This window comes from Myotis davidii, unplaced genomic scaffold, assembly GCF_000327345.1.
Source record: "Myotis davidii unplaced genomic scaffold, ASM32734v1 scaffold812, whole genome shotgun sequence".
NCBI lineage: Eukaryota > Metazoa > Chordata > Mammalia > Chiroptera > Vespertilionidae > Myotis > Myotis davidii.
This window is the reverse complement of record NW_006284238.1, coordinates 2,716,297-2,731,752: the sequence shown is the minus strand read 5'-3', so window position 1 is coordinate 2,731,752 and position 15,456 is coordinate 2,716,297. Positions and strand designations below refer to the sequence as shown.

Sequence of the window (15,456 nt, the reverse complement as noted above, 5' to 3'; positions counted from 1 at the left end):
TCCCTACAATGACTGGGCAGCAACAAGACAATTTCTAGAACCAAATCTAGAATTTTTAATATCAGCCTCTCTGCTCTAAGGATTATACATAAGATTCAAAAACGTATCCATAAACTCTCTTAAAGCTTTAAAGGTACCAAAAAGATCGAACAGTTGATTATGATTAGGTTAAAATTTGAGAATTTCAGAATTTTTAAAATAACTTACTAATAACTACATGGCACTAATAATATGCCTCAATACAAATGTTTTATTCCCGTATTCTTACATAGTTCAAATAAACATAATTATTTTGGACTTCAGAGACATTATTACATTAAAAAAATGGTAGATTGGACAAGATGATACAATGGATTCTACATCCTCTAAAATTTTTATGACTATAAATCAAGATAATAAGAGGCTTATAAATCTAAGAAATTATTTTTAAATTTATGAATAGTGCTTATCCAATGACTATAAGACACTAATATTTAGAACACCACAACTTAAATATGTAATGCGGTAACATTAAAAAACAAATTATGCCAAAACCGGTTTGGCTCAGTGGATAGAGCGTCGGCCTGCAGACTGAGAGGTCCCAGGTTCGATTCCGGTCAAGGGCATGTACCTGGGTTGCGGGCACATCCCCAGTAGGAGATGTGCAGGAGGCAGCTGATCCATGTTTCTCTCTCATCGATGTTTCTAACTCTCTATCTCTCTCCCTTCCTCTCTGTAAAAGATCAATAAAATATATTTAAAAAAACAAAAAACAAATTATGTCTACTACAACTCTCTTTAAATATAAGAAAAAATATATGAAGATGTATAATCATTGAACTTTTTTAAATTTAAATTCTTTATTGTTGAAAGTATTACATATGTCTCCTTTTTCCCCCATTCTTATTTAAGGCTAGAATTTGTTTTTCCTGATATAATGAATCTGAATGAATGACAGCGTTAACTACAGAGGCATTAATTAAGGGACCTGGAGGATGTAGGTAATTTAGTTTAAACTGGAAAATATGTTCTAGGTTACTAAATTAAACCATAAGAATTTATTACCAACTTAATATTGAACTATACAGTTATATGTCATATTAAAAAGCTTTATCAGATATTATCACTGATCATTATCAAGAAAAGCCTTATTTTCTTTTGCTGACAAAAACTGAAAACAAGGTAATACTGGGCTCGCCAGCCAGTGAGGAAACTGAAACACCATCACAGAGTTTAAACTGAGCAATGCTTTTCCTCAGATATCTGATAAAGCTGCACTCCTTTCCCTTGTAGAAAGCATGTATATTTCTCAAATCTGAGAGGTGAATAAAATGAAAATAAAATAGAAACGAAACACAAGCCTTTCATTCTTTTAATGGGCTTGGCTTGACAACTGAGTAAAAATATTCCTTCAAACATGTTTTGTCTACTATCATATTCAGAAGAAAAATCATTCTTCCAATTGGAAGCAGCAGCATAAAGCAGATGATCCGCTGGGCTCAGGTCATTTTGGGGCCCTAACTAAGTAGGCCTGAGACAGCCTTTCCCCTTACCTGCTCTCGTTTGAATTCTGCTGTGGAAGGAGAAATATCAGAGCTCTTCTTTAAAGAACATGCTCTACAGACTCTGGATTGAGAAACAGGCTCCAGTCTACCCTCGCAAGCTGAACATCTATGTTTCTTCTCCATCTCAAACCTCAGCCAAAGCTGCCCATGGTAGGCCCACAGAAGTCAATTTGCCCATAGACTTCCTCTCTGAGCGAAAGCCAGCTAGAGAGGACACAGATCAGGACCTCCTATTTCTCACTATCTCCCCCTGTTGGCTTGGAAGTATACAACTCAGTTCTGGATAAAAAGAATTGCCATACCCAACAAACGTTACGGATTTACTGAGTAATAAAGAAAAATGTCCTCATGAATTAAGTGATGACCCATTATTTAAGAAATAAATCTATTTTCTAACTGATTTTTAAAATAAAATGACTTGTTTTTTTTCCTACACAACCTGTAGAAGTCTTCTGCTTTTGGAACTTGGATCTTGAAATCTCTGAGAACAGACCAAACTTTCAAGCACTTTTTGAAACAAAACCTTACAAACTGCTGTGCTACAAAGCTTTTCTTAATCCAGTGTTTTTAAATTAATTTCACTTCGGCATAATTCCCCTTATGACTGAAATTCTTCTGATTAAAAAAAAAAGGAGAAGAATCTAAATTATGCACAAATGATCTTTAAGGTCTCATTAGAAATAAAAATTTAAAAATCCTTTGCAGCCTTGCCAGTTTTGCTCAATAGATAGAGTGCTGGCCTATGGACCAAAGGGTCCTGGGTTCAATTCCAGTCAAGGGCAGGTACAGGGGTTGCAGGCTCCTCCGAAGCCCCGCCCTGATCAGGGTGTGGCATGCAGGAGGCAACCAATTGACGTTTCTCTCTCACATTAACGTTTCTCTCTATCTTTCCCTCTCTCTTCCACTTTTGCTAAAAATCAATGGAAAAATATCCTCCAGTAAAAATAATAATAAAATAAAATTCTCTTGCAGCAAGAATGTGTTGAGTTTTATAACATACAATGAGAAGCAGTAAAGTGATTGGGATACTTAAAATCATAAATGTTTAATCTGAAAATAAGGCTCCTAAATTAATAATCTATTCTATAATAATTTATTAATTGCTATGTAAACCCTTGTTTTATTCACTCATTTTTTTTTAAAAAAGAAGGTACTATGCAACCACTAAATGCCAGATACATTCAGGCACTGTGCAGAACATTCTTTAAAATAGACCAAAGTTCAAGGAACTTTATGGAAATAAATAGAAAAAGAACAATTGAAACCTACTATACAAATACTCAGTGAAACTTTCTTGGATCACAATTCTGACATATCTCCTCCTTTAAACCCTTTGCCTCACTTTACAATTCAATGTACTTAAAAAAAAAATTAAGAACCTCTTTGCAAAATTTCCTCTATTTCTCTACTTTAAATATATCCACATTTTTATTTTGTTGTTCATAACAACCATTCTTCTTTTGTTCATGCCCAACAGGGAATAGCCCATTTTATATTCTGAGAATAATTTTATAAAATGATATATCCAATAAATATTAATAGACAACATGGGGTAGGGAGCTTCTTATGAGCCAGGCATTGCTATAGACATTTTAGGTAGATTATCTCATCTAATACCCCACCATAACCAGAGGGATAGGTTCTATTACAAGCCCTAGTTTACAGATGACAAAACTGAGGAACAGGAAGGTTAACTAACTTGCCCCAGCTTACAAGGTCAATTAGAGGCTAATCCATGATTCAAATCCAAGCAACCCTGTTCCAAAATAAACTACTACACTATGCATCTTGGGTTAGGTCCCTGCTCTACCTCACCAAAGTATCTACCTGCCAAAAAGGAGTCTTAAAGGATGCATTAGCAATGTATTAATTTTGTCTTTTGCTGTAGGTTGATACATTTTAAAAATGCATATATATTGATTCTCAATATTCTTTCCTTGATTTCATTTTTTCTCTAAATCATTTTAAACATATAATTTGGATTTCACACCTACATAAATTTACTTATATTTTCCTATTTTTATCTTCTATTTCTTGTATGGTTTTATTAATTTATTCTTTTCAATATTCACTGAGTATTTACCAGATATCTGACATATAAATTCAAAAGTTTGTAAAATCACAGGACTTTAAATCTGGAAATAATCTTAGAGATAAAATGAATCAAAATTAATGTTTACAGTCAAGCAATATAAAATCAAGAGAACCTAGATTTCTTCCTTCTTAGGCTAGCCCAGAGAAAAGGTTATGCAGGTATTTCTCCTACGATCACCTATACCCATTGGTTTTGCTCCTCACAACTAGAAAATGCGATGTCATCTAGATAGATGTCACTAGGCAGTCTTCCAGATCATTTATATAGATAATAAACACAGTGGATGCTGTACTAGTGTCCCAGGGCTACTATAACAAACTGGGTGGCTTAATACAACAGAAATTTATTTTCTCACAGCTCGGGAAGTCAGAAGTCTGAAATTAAGGTGTTGGCAGGGCCCTGCTCCCTCCAAACCTTCTATGGGAGGATCCTTCTTTGTCTCATAGCTTCTGCTAGCCCCAAGTAATCCTTTGCTAATGACAGCATAAATCCAGTCCCTGCCTCTGTCTTCACATGGCTGTACTCCCTATAGTCAGTCTCTCTTTTCTTAAAAGACATCAGTCATATTGGATCAGAGCCGATCCAGCGATTTTCAACTAAATTCTGCAGCACATCAAAAGATATATTTTTAGTTGATCTAATAAAAAAATAAGTATAATTTTTATTCCTTCACACTGTTCGGCTCTTGTTGTGTTGTGCAGACAAAAAGGGGCCACAGCCCTAACTGGTTTGGCTCAGTGGATGGAGCGTTGGCCTGCTGAGTGAAAGGTTCCAGGTTTGATTCTGGCTAAGGGCATGTATGTACCTTGGTTGTGGGCACATCCCCAGTAGGGGGTGTGTAGGAGGCAGCTGATCGATGTTTCCAACTCTCTATCCCTCTCCCTTCCTCAATGTGAAAAATCAATAAAATATATTTTTTTTAAAAAAAGGGGGCGGGGAGCACATACTAAACCTGACAAGTTCAGGGGACCTGTGTGGTAGCCTTACAAACTCAGAGAACCTAAAGTAACTACCTGGGATGGCCTGAAATTAAAGCTATTTAATTAAAACAGTTTATGGGAGGTAGTCATGTGCTGGGCTAGAATCTTCCCTGACAAAAGTCAAGCTTTACCGTGCTGGCAGGAGTGGCTCAGTTGGTTGGGCATCGTACTGTGCACTAAAAGGTTGCTGGTTTGATTGCCAGTCAGGGCTCAATGTTACACTCACATTGATGTCTGTCTGTCTGTCTGTCTCTCTTCCCCCCCGCCTTCTTCTCTCTCTAAAAATCAATACACTATTCTTTAAAAAAAAAGTCAATCTTTACCTTAATTGAGTCTATTGTCTTTTTGCATTCATTATAACATACTTTTGGAAAGTCAAAGTAATTTCCTTTTTCCAGAGGTCTCAAAGCACAGGCACTACACCAGAGAGGAAACCACAAATTGCCTTAATGTTATTGTCATCATGTTAGTTGTTTACTGTTAATTATCCTCTACATAACTATGTAAAAGAAGTGTCTATCATTTTACGTTTAATCCAATCCCAAAGGTCCCTCCCCTCCCCCCGAACTTTGCTTTCTCCTACCTCCCTAAATCTATCACCAGTGGGTTTCATTAATCCATTTACGACTTCTCTTTTGATTGTAATGTGTCCAATAAGGTGCAAAATTGCCATATTTCCAGATCATTTTCTCAATCCATTGTGATTTTGCTTCCTGGCAATTGTCATCAGTTTGGCTAAAATAAACTCACAAAAATTTTCTACAGGTTTGAATGTTTCTTACGTTTATATAGTTGGCTGTAGTCTTTTTTTTTGACAATCTAAGGAAAAAAGAGGTCAATGCCTCTGACTGAAGTCAGGTATTCAGGTATTACGTGTTTTAAAAATTCTTTGGCACACTGGTTGAAAATCACTGGCCTATCCTAATGGCCTCAACTTAACTTGATTGCATTTACAAATTCTATTTAATATTCACGGATACTGGTTACTAGAATTTCAACATGTCTTTTGGGGGAATACATTTCAACCCATTAGAGATGTGATCTTTAATTGCTGAAGCACCTTGATCTTCATAGTCTTTTAATTAAATAAATACATATTTATTCTGATTTTAAACCTTTTCTTGAGCCATGCTAAAAGCATATTTCCCATCCAATGGTGACTTCATATTTAATAATCTTTGGTAAAGAACACTGTCAAAGTCTTTGGTATACCCTGTTATCTTCATATAAGAAAAGTTCTAAGAATAATAAGTGAGGCATAATTTCTTTCTTAGAAAATGTTCCCTTTCCCCTAGCAGGTTATTTTATTTAAATATTTGATGACTCTATTTGTTATAATTAATTTTAAGAGCTTTCCCAATATTCAAAAAAAATGTACTGAACTTCCTCTATGTTCTAAATATGGCTCAAAGTCAAGGAAAGAGTAGTAAACAAAAGTGCCTATATTCTTGGAGTTACAGTCTAGGGGACTAGCAGGAATAACAGAGGGCAAAATTAGATACTAAAAACATACATACATAAACAAATGTCATAATTAAATGAGTTAATGCATATAAATATACATATTAAAGTATTTAATGCATATAAATGCTTAAAAGAAACCGACCACCAAATGTTAGCCACCAAAACAGTAATAGTAATAGTAAAGATACTAGAAGTAAGTGCTATTTCAGAAGTGAAAAGGGGCAGGTGGGGGTAGGGATAATAAGGAGAGTCCACTGTAGCTAGAGTAGTTACAGAGCGATCTCAAAGGAGTGACACTTGAGTGGAAATGATTGAAAGGAGGCAGTAAATCCTGTGAGGAACTGGGGAAAGATTATTAGGCAGGAAACAGGCCCCGAGATGAGAAGAAGCATGGCATGCTCTAAGGGCAATAAGATCAAGAAGGCTAGATGGTGTGAGATGAGAAGAGTGGTAGGCTATGCTGGGGAGGGGTTAGGGATGGGGGGTCAGACACAAGGTCATGTAGCTTAGGCTATGATAAAGCACTGTATCTAGTTACATAGAGGGATGCCACTGGATGGTCATAAGCAGGAGATATACAAACAAGATCACAATGAGATCACTGTAGTTAATGTATTAAAAAATAAAATATAGGAAGGGCAAGGGAGCAAGCAGGTAGTCTGGCTGAAGTAGTCCAGGTCACAGTTTATGGTGTGTTTTATTAGAATGATCACAGTGGAAATGCTAACAAGAGGTCAGATTTGGGATATATTTTGGAGGTAGTAGCAAGAGAACTTGCTGATGGAGTGGTTGTGAGATTTGAGAAAGTGAACACAAGGGTGATCCCCAATATTTGGACTTGAGCCACCAATTAAAGGTGAGACCATTTGCTAAGTGGAATACTGTGAGAGGAGCAGATTTGACAAGTTAAACTTGAGATTATCAGTCCAATTACTGAATGAAATGATCAAATTCTAAGCCAGTCTTTTCAATGAAGTTCACTTTAAGTGTCTTATTCATACAACTTAACTGTCATACCTTATATATAGCAGATATAAAATGGTAGGAATAACTACAGCATTATTTTTACATATTTAAGAACTATGTTATAGGATGATGACTTTTAGTAGGCATGTTAAAAATAGAAAAACTTCACATATAAATTTCAAAACTGTGTGCATTTAATTCTATTTTTAAAACATAGGTGAAAAATATCTCAGAAATCAAATTTCCAAAATTTGGTTTCTCTGACACTGAGCTCCACCTGCTGGTAATTTTTTTATCTTTATGATTTACACTATGAAAAGGCATTAAAATATTAATGTTAAAGTGGAATATAGTTTCCACCATAAATGTAGTGAAACTCATCATGGTAATTTTTTCTTTCTTTATAACTACTATTTATTGAGTTTAGCTATATGCCTGAAACTGTGCTAAACATATTTACAAACATTTTCTCATTAGTGTTCAAAATAATTCTATGAGGTTTCTATGAATTGTTCCACATTTTACCAATAAGGAAATTTATCTTAGAGAGGTTTTGACTTTGTCTATCGTTATATATTTAATAGCATAGAGAGGATTTGAATGAAGTTTTCTCTACCATTTTGTTCACTTAGCAAACAGGAAACACTGCTCGGATAGAATTTAAAATATTGTGTCACAAAATTTTGAATGTGAATGTGCCACTCTGATTCTGATAAAATTCTTCCATCTCCTCTAGCTTCAATATTCTCATCTGAAAGATAGGAATAACTCCTTTATTTTACAGGATTATTTGCCAGTAATATTTTACACACTTAGCATACTGTCAATCAGTTTCTTTTAATAATTTTCCTTAAATGACATATTAGAGCAACCAAACATATAAGGCTTTTACACTGCCAAATATTAATGGATCAAAGTAAATGTCTTTTAAAGAATAATCTTTTGGGATGAGGTATTTATAATAACAGCATAAATGAAGCTGGTGCATTTTCATTCTCAATGCTTTCATCTACTGGCCTCTCAGACACTCTCCACTTATTAAGGGCTTTGCAAGTAGGTTGTGATTATTTTCTTTCCAGATCAATACATATCATTATCATGGCTGATTTTTACACCCAACGCCTCCAAATTCCTTGGATGTCTTCATCTCCAACAATGCTCATTCGTGCTCAACTTTAGCATCGTATCTGTCATTCATAACTTGGGACTTAACCAGGCAGAAGTGCTTCGCTTGAAGATTTTAGACCACACTTGTTAGCTTCATATAAACCTCTTACTAACTTACTCTAATTACACTTGGTTCTTAAACTAGATAAGCCCTAAAATGACCCAAAATTATGCTCCTAGGCCAGCGGTTCTCAACCTGTGGGTCGCGAACCCTTTGGGGGTCGAACGACCCTTTCACAGGGGTCGCCTAAGACCATCGGAAAAACACATATATAATTACATATTGTTTTTGTGATTAATCACTATGCTTTAGTTATGTTCAATTTGTAACAATGAAATTGGGGGTCGCCACAACATGAGGAACTATATTAAAGGGTCGCAGCATTAGGAAGGCTGAGAATCACTGCCTTAGGCCATACATATCTTCCTTTCCCCCACCGCTCTTTCTTTCATAGGGACATATTTGGCAAATATGTTAGGGATGAGACAATATAAGGCCTTTAGTTAGGCCATTTCGAGAAATTGGTATTCAGCCTAAAAGTCATAAGAAGTCATTATAACCATTCTTGTGGGGATAAATATAATCAGATTTGTTCTGATTTGAAATTTTAAAAGATTACTTTGGCTGGAGTATGAAGAACAGGTTGGAAGGCCACTATAGTTGGTGGTAGATAAGTTAAAATAATGCATTATCTTCTAATTGCATTTCTTAGTCATTATTTTCATTACTATTGGGTTTGAAAAAATGTTCATATTTTTATTAAAGTTTATATTCCCTCTAATTATTATGAATTTCTTATTCACGTTCTTTACCCACTTTTAATTGGTGCATTACTTTTTTATAAACTAATTTGGGTGACTCACTTATATATTGAAAAACATTAATCCTTTGTCATATTTACAGTATATAATATTCCATTTTTATTCTGTAATTTAATTGTTTTCCAACATAAAAAATTGTTCACTTATATTTTCTTTAGTAGTTTTATGTCTTTATTTTTTATGTTTGTATAATAAATCTGAAATTTATTTTTATGTGGCATGAGCTTAAAATATTTGATATTTATCAAGCATAGAGCAACACACACACACACACACACACACACACACACACACACACAGCCTGGTCTGCAGGACTGTATGACCTAAATGCCTATTACTTCTCTAGCTCTGTTCCCTATTACGATCTCTCATTCTGTTCCAACATACTGGCTTCCTTGTTCCTCCAAAACATGAAGCCGACTCCTGTCTCGGGGCCTTTCATCTGCTTTTCCCACTGCCTGGAATAATCTCATGTCAAAGAGTTTCATCACTTGCTTCCTGAGTTCTTTCAGATTTCTGCATAAATGCTACTCTAACAATGAAGCCTTCATTGACAAACTTATATATAAAAACACCTCCCAGCACCCTTTTCCTGCATCTAGTTTTATTTTTCTCTAAGGAATTAACCACCACCTGACATACATATATGTGAAAGGCCCATGAGGACAGAAAACTTCTCTTGATTTTGTTCACTACTGCATTTCCAGAATATAAAATGGCACCTAAAAAAATAAATAAATAAAAATGGCACCTGACACTGGATAGTAAATAAATATTTGCTGAATAATAAATGGGGGGGGGGGAGAGTAGTTGTATATACACTATTATAAAATGATACCTAAAATAAATTAAATAAAAAAGTAAGGTACAGAACAGCACTGTTTCTATTTGTATTCAATGCTTCTGGAAGGTTACCTATCAGGTAGGCAACTGAGGACTTACGAAGAAACACTTAGACCCTTTATACATGTACATTTACTATCTATTCAGATAAATTAATTAAGGCCTTGACTTCCCAAATAAGAAATACCTAAGATAATCCTTCAGCAAGGCCTACAATTCATACTTAAGAACTCAATTAGTATCTACTAATTAATTTACATTTGAACTAAGGCGCATTAGAAAAAAATGAAATAGAATGTAATGTTTTAACATTATTTCATAATATACAACATATGTTTACACACATTATCTTATTTTAGTGTCACAGCTATCTTGTCAGGCAAGGTGAGTATATACTCATTTCTTCCATTTATAGAAAAGAAAGCTCAGAAAGGTTAAGAAACCTGACTCTAGTTGCACAGCAAAGGGAAAGCTCAAGCCAGGTCTCCGGATTCTACGTCTTTTATTTTCTCAGTGTATTTCATAAGTAAGGCCTGGAATTAACATTTCTCTTATATATTTAAAGACATAAATGTATCTAATGATGAAAACAGAAAAAGCTTCAATGATGCTGTCATTATGATATCTCAATTGACAGGCCATTTTAGTGTTTAACCACTATAAATTTATAAAGTGGAAAATAGATTGGACACTATTGTAAAATGGATTACTACTGAGTCACAATGACAGACAATATTTAGTCCACAACCATATATTTTGTGGGTTAAAAAATGTAACAAAATAGGATTTATTATAGTGCCGTTCAACTAAGCAGAACTAACTCAATAAACTATGCAGAGAAGATAAATATATGTTGTTTATTAATCTAGCAAAAGGGCTTTAAATATGCAATCTCAGAAATATCATAGTAAAGGCAATTATCTTATATAACAGCAAAACATATTTAAAAGAGTAGTAACTCATTATATGATGCTATCAATTCTCTATATATTTGACAGATAGAGAAGAATCCTTAAACGAAATTATGAAATAGATGGTTCAAAGCACATGCTATTATAAAGTAAAATAACTAGATTACTCTGCAGTGAAAAGGAAGTCCAATTCCTCAATTCAACAGATACTGATTGAAAAATTATAATCTTACAACTAGAAAGCTAAAATCAAACATGAAGGAAAGTGATATTTTTCAATAATCAAATAAATAAATTAAATAAATAGGAACATCAGCCAATGTTGACTCAGGGATCAGAAAAGTCTGGTATTTCCACCATTATTCAAGGGCAGCTAACAAAGAGTTCACCCTCTCAATTTGCCCCAGAAGGCAGATTCTTCTGTCCTGCGGAGCTATAACTGAAGAATGAGAGAAAATAATCCTTGGGTTCTAGAGCATTTAGACAACTAAGATGCCTTCTAAATTATCAGCACACTTAATCTATCCATAACCCAATTAGATAAGAAAGGATCTACCTTCTAACTCAGCATTTCCCAAAGGATGGTTCACTGTATGGTGGTCCTTTCAGGACTCTTTTTGAAGAGTGGTCAGGCCAGTATTTCCAAAGGCACTCCATTCCATGCTGTATTTCCTCTCTTGGGCATTTGATATTAAAAGTTCAGAAAACTTCTCCAGTCAATACAACTGTTTTGCCTTAACTCAGCATGTCCCAAATTATAAAACTCATTTCCCCTTAAAACATTTCAAGGACATTAATTTTGTTTTTTTCTGCTACCTCACTGGTCTCTCCCCAGTTTCTTACTGATTCCTTCTCTCCAAGATCCCTACCTTGCAGTGCCTCAGCCTTTGTTTCTCTGTTCTCCTCTATCTGTCCTCACTCACTTGATGACCTCGTACAGTGAAATGATTTTAAATACCATTAATGCCTACAATCAGGTGGCTGAACTCCAGGCCCAAATATTTGTTTTTATGGACAAATTGGAGTCTTGTTCTTCCTCATCAAAGCTGCTCAATGTGTAGTCTATTCATGCACTTGAAACAAATTCTATTCTTCCAATGTTCCTGCTAAAAATCTTAAAGACATCTTTGACTCTTCTCTCTCATACTCCACAATTTATCCATAGGCTCAACCTTCAAAATATATTCAGGAGCTAAAAGGTCCCTGACACTTCTGTGCTATCATCCTTGCTCAAACTGTCATTTTCTATACCCGGTGTTAGCATTCTTCTTCCATCTTTGCTCCCCTTAAGTATATTCTCAACACAGCTATAATGATCCACTTAATTAAAAGTCAGAGCATGCCATTCCTCTATTATAACCCCCTCACACCAATGCCTCCCCGTTTCATACAGAGAAAAGTTATAATCCTTAATCATGGTCTACAAGGTTCTCCATTACTTCTCTAATCTCACTCCCTATATTCTCGCCTTTCCCTCTACTCAGACCTCCTGATGTACTCTGAACAGTCCAAACATGTTCCTATCTTACTGCCTTTGTAAAAAATGCACCCTCTGACTGTAATGTTCTTTCCCCAGAAATTAAGTAACAGCCTAGCTGTTCATGTCTGTTCAAATGTCACATTCTCAGTGATGCTTATCCTGACTTGCATTTAAAATTGTGTCCCAACCTATGACCCTCTAAACCCCAAACCCTCTACCCCGCTCCATTTCTACCCCTTGGCATTTATTATCTTCCATTATAAATACACAGTTTATTTTATTTACTAAGCCACTCGCTACAGAATGTAATCTCTAAGAGAGATTTTTTTTATTAGTTTTATTCACTGATGTATCCACAGCATCTAGAAATGAGCTTTACATATAACAGGTGCTCAAAAACCAATAAATGAAACATACTTATTCACAGACAATAGAGAATTACTGTGTGATACTTAGTATTTATTATTTTCTCCTTTGTATTTTGGGCAAAATTAGATATGGTGAAAAAAGACAGCATTAGAAAGCATATCTTCCTGACAGAGATGATTATATTATCTGCTGCCACAATTTTTTAAAGATATCTGTAAATTAATAGATGGGCTTTAATTTTCATCAAATTATATTGCCATAATAAACATCACTCCATCACCCGGCCAGCATGGCTCAGTGGTTGAGCATCGACCTATGAGCTAGGATGTCACAGTTTGATTCCCGGTCAGGGCTCATGTCCGGGTTTTGGGCTCGATCTCCAGTAGGGGGCATTCAGAAGCCAGCCAATCAATGATTCTCTCTCATCATTGATGTTTCTCTCTCTTTTCTTCTCCTTTCCTCTCTGAAATCAATCAATATATATATATATATTTTAATCACTACATTTATTAACCTGACTATACAATTCTAACCCTGATTACACACCTGGGAATATCTATAAAAATGCACAATCCAGGCCCCATTGCTTTCCAGTGGTACAGTCCTGAAGGCATTCTTCCATAGCAGCATTCACCACCACAGAGTTAGTGTTTGGTTAACAGTGCCTTTAATTACGATCATATGGAATAATTAACTGTCTCTCTTTCTTTTACCTAATATTTTCCATGATTTCATAGTTTAACTTTTAGTTCTTTCAATTCTTCCTACATTCAACTAAATTTCTCTTGTTGAAATTTTGCACCACTTATAAAGATGAAATTTATAAGGAAGAAATACCAATAGAACTGCTAATGTTAATTTCAGGCTTTTATTAAAATAGTATTCATAAAATAATGCTTAATTATGCAAAAAGTTCACTTATATAGGTGGGAGTATTACTAAGTTTTAAGAACTATGCATTGCAAATATTTCTACTTGTTTTATAAAATACTCTGTAAAAATCACATTAATTGGCATCAATTTGGGAAATGAGTAATTTATAAAATGTTACTTTATTACTTTGAACTACATATATTACATTAGTCCTTTGTAATTTCCTTAAAAAATTATTAAAGTCATTGTTTCAATAAATACCTGATATATTTATAATTAGCATTTTAATTATTTAAAATAAAATGGGTAAAGTGAAATATCTGGCATCAATTTGTAAAAATTTACAAGGTATTATCATTATTGAATAAATTGTTACAAGAGAAAATGTGAAAGTGCGAGGAAGCATATACTATAATTTAAAATGTACTATACATTCTCTCTGAAACATTATTCACTAGAGGCCCAGTGCACATGAAAATTCATGCACAGGAGGGGGTTCCCTCAGCCCGGCCCCGTCTCACAGTCCAGGAGCCCTCAGGGGCAGGAGGCAACCCAGCCATCAGGGGAAGGCAACACCCCCATCACACTTCCGCTGCTGCCACTGTTGGCAGCGCAAGCTTCGGCCTGCCCTGGTTACCTGAGCCTCAGGCAGCCCTGGGCACTGGGCAGCCGCCATCCAAGGCTTGCCTGCTCCTCTGGCATCAGCTGGGAGGCCGACATCTGAGGCTTGCCTGTGCCTCGGGCCGACCCTGGCGGCTGGGGGGCTGAGGGCAGGTCCAGCCGCACCACGTGCCTGTCACCCTTCTGACGGGGCTGAAAGGACTGGGGGGCTCTGGCAGGGCTGAGGGGACTGGGCGCTGCCATTTGTGGCTAAGGGGACCACCATCTTTGTGACTGAGTGGTGGTCAATTTGCATATCCCCTCCTTATTAGATAGGATTTGTTTAAAAGGTTTCTTTTTAATGATTATGAAAGAAAAACGTCTAAATGATCATAAGCTTTTAATAAATAGGAATTAATGAACCAGTATATTTTAAATGTCAAAGTCAAGTTTTTGGTTGTAATTATCAGAATATGCTACATCTAGTGTTGTGAATAACTATCTTTTCCTATCATAATAATAATGCCAACAGGGGTCATATGCACACAGAATTATTTAAAATTAATTAGACGGCCAGTTTTAACCTATCTGCCACTAAATCAAGCTATTAAGTAACCAATTCTACACCCACATGGAGACAAGGACATATTATTAACTATACTCAGAAAACAAAATGTTTACTAGCTAAGGTTTTCAAAAACCTGATAAAAGAAAAAACTTTAGACGTTCCTCTGAAAGATTGCACATGCCAGATAGTTATCAAGAATCATAAGCAAGAAAGTGAGGTCCTTTTTATCTGAGAGGATAGTAAAAGAGAACAAAGAATTGTAACTCAAAATTCACAATGTAAGACATCTGAATCTGTTTGACACTCAAACTATACTATTCAGAACCACATGAACCAAAAATTACTAAAATATAAACTACAGTATCATTATCTATGATGGTCCTCTATATGGACTGCACCCAGCTCTCCACAGACAAAGCCAAGGACATAGCTCAGGCTTCTCCATCCTTGCCACTACTGATATTTTGGGTTAATTTTTTGTTGGGTGTGTGCATTGAGGGGCTGTCCTGTGCTCTGTAGAATGTTTAGCAGCATCACCAGACTCTACACACTAGATACCAATAGCAATTACTAACTGTGAAGCTCAAAGTCAATTAAAAATAAATAAATAAAAACATTGCCAAATTTCTCCTGGAGCTGGGGTGGGGATAGAGGGGAGGAGTAAAATTGCCCCTTGGTGAGAACCACCAACATAAGATGAAAGAAGAAAGGAATGAAGAAATAAAGGGAGACAGGGAAAGTATTGTGCTAGGTATTCTTAAACAGTCAATAAAA

At 35.4% G+C, this 15,456-nt stretch overlaps 1 protein-coding gene across 3 annotated transcripts in view; it reads right to left on the bottom strand.

The window, feature by feature from the left end:
- Positions 1 to 15,456, bottom strand: part of FER (FER tyrosine kinase) — a 288,769-nt gene that overhangs the window by 183,488 nt on the left and 89,825 nt on the right. The gene's annotated exons all lie outside the window — the stretch shown is intronic.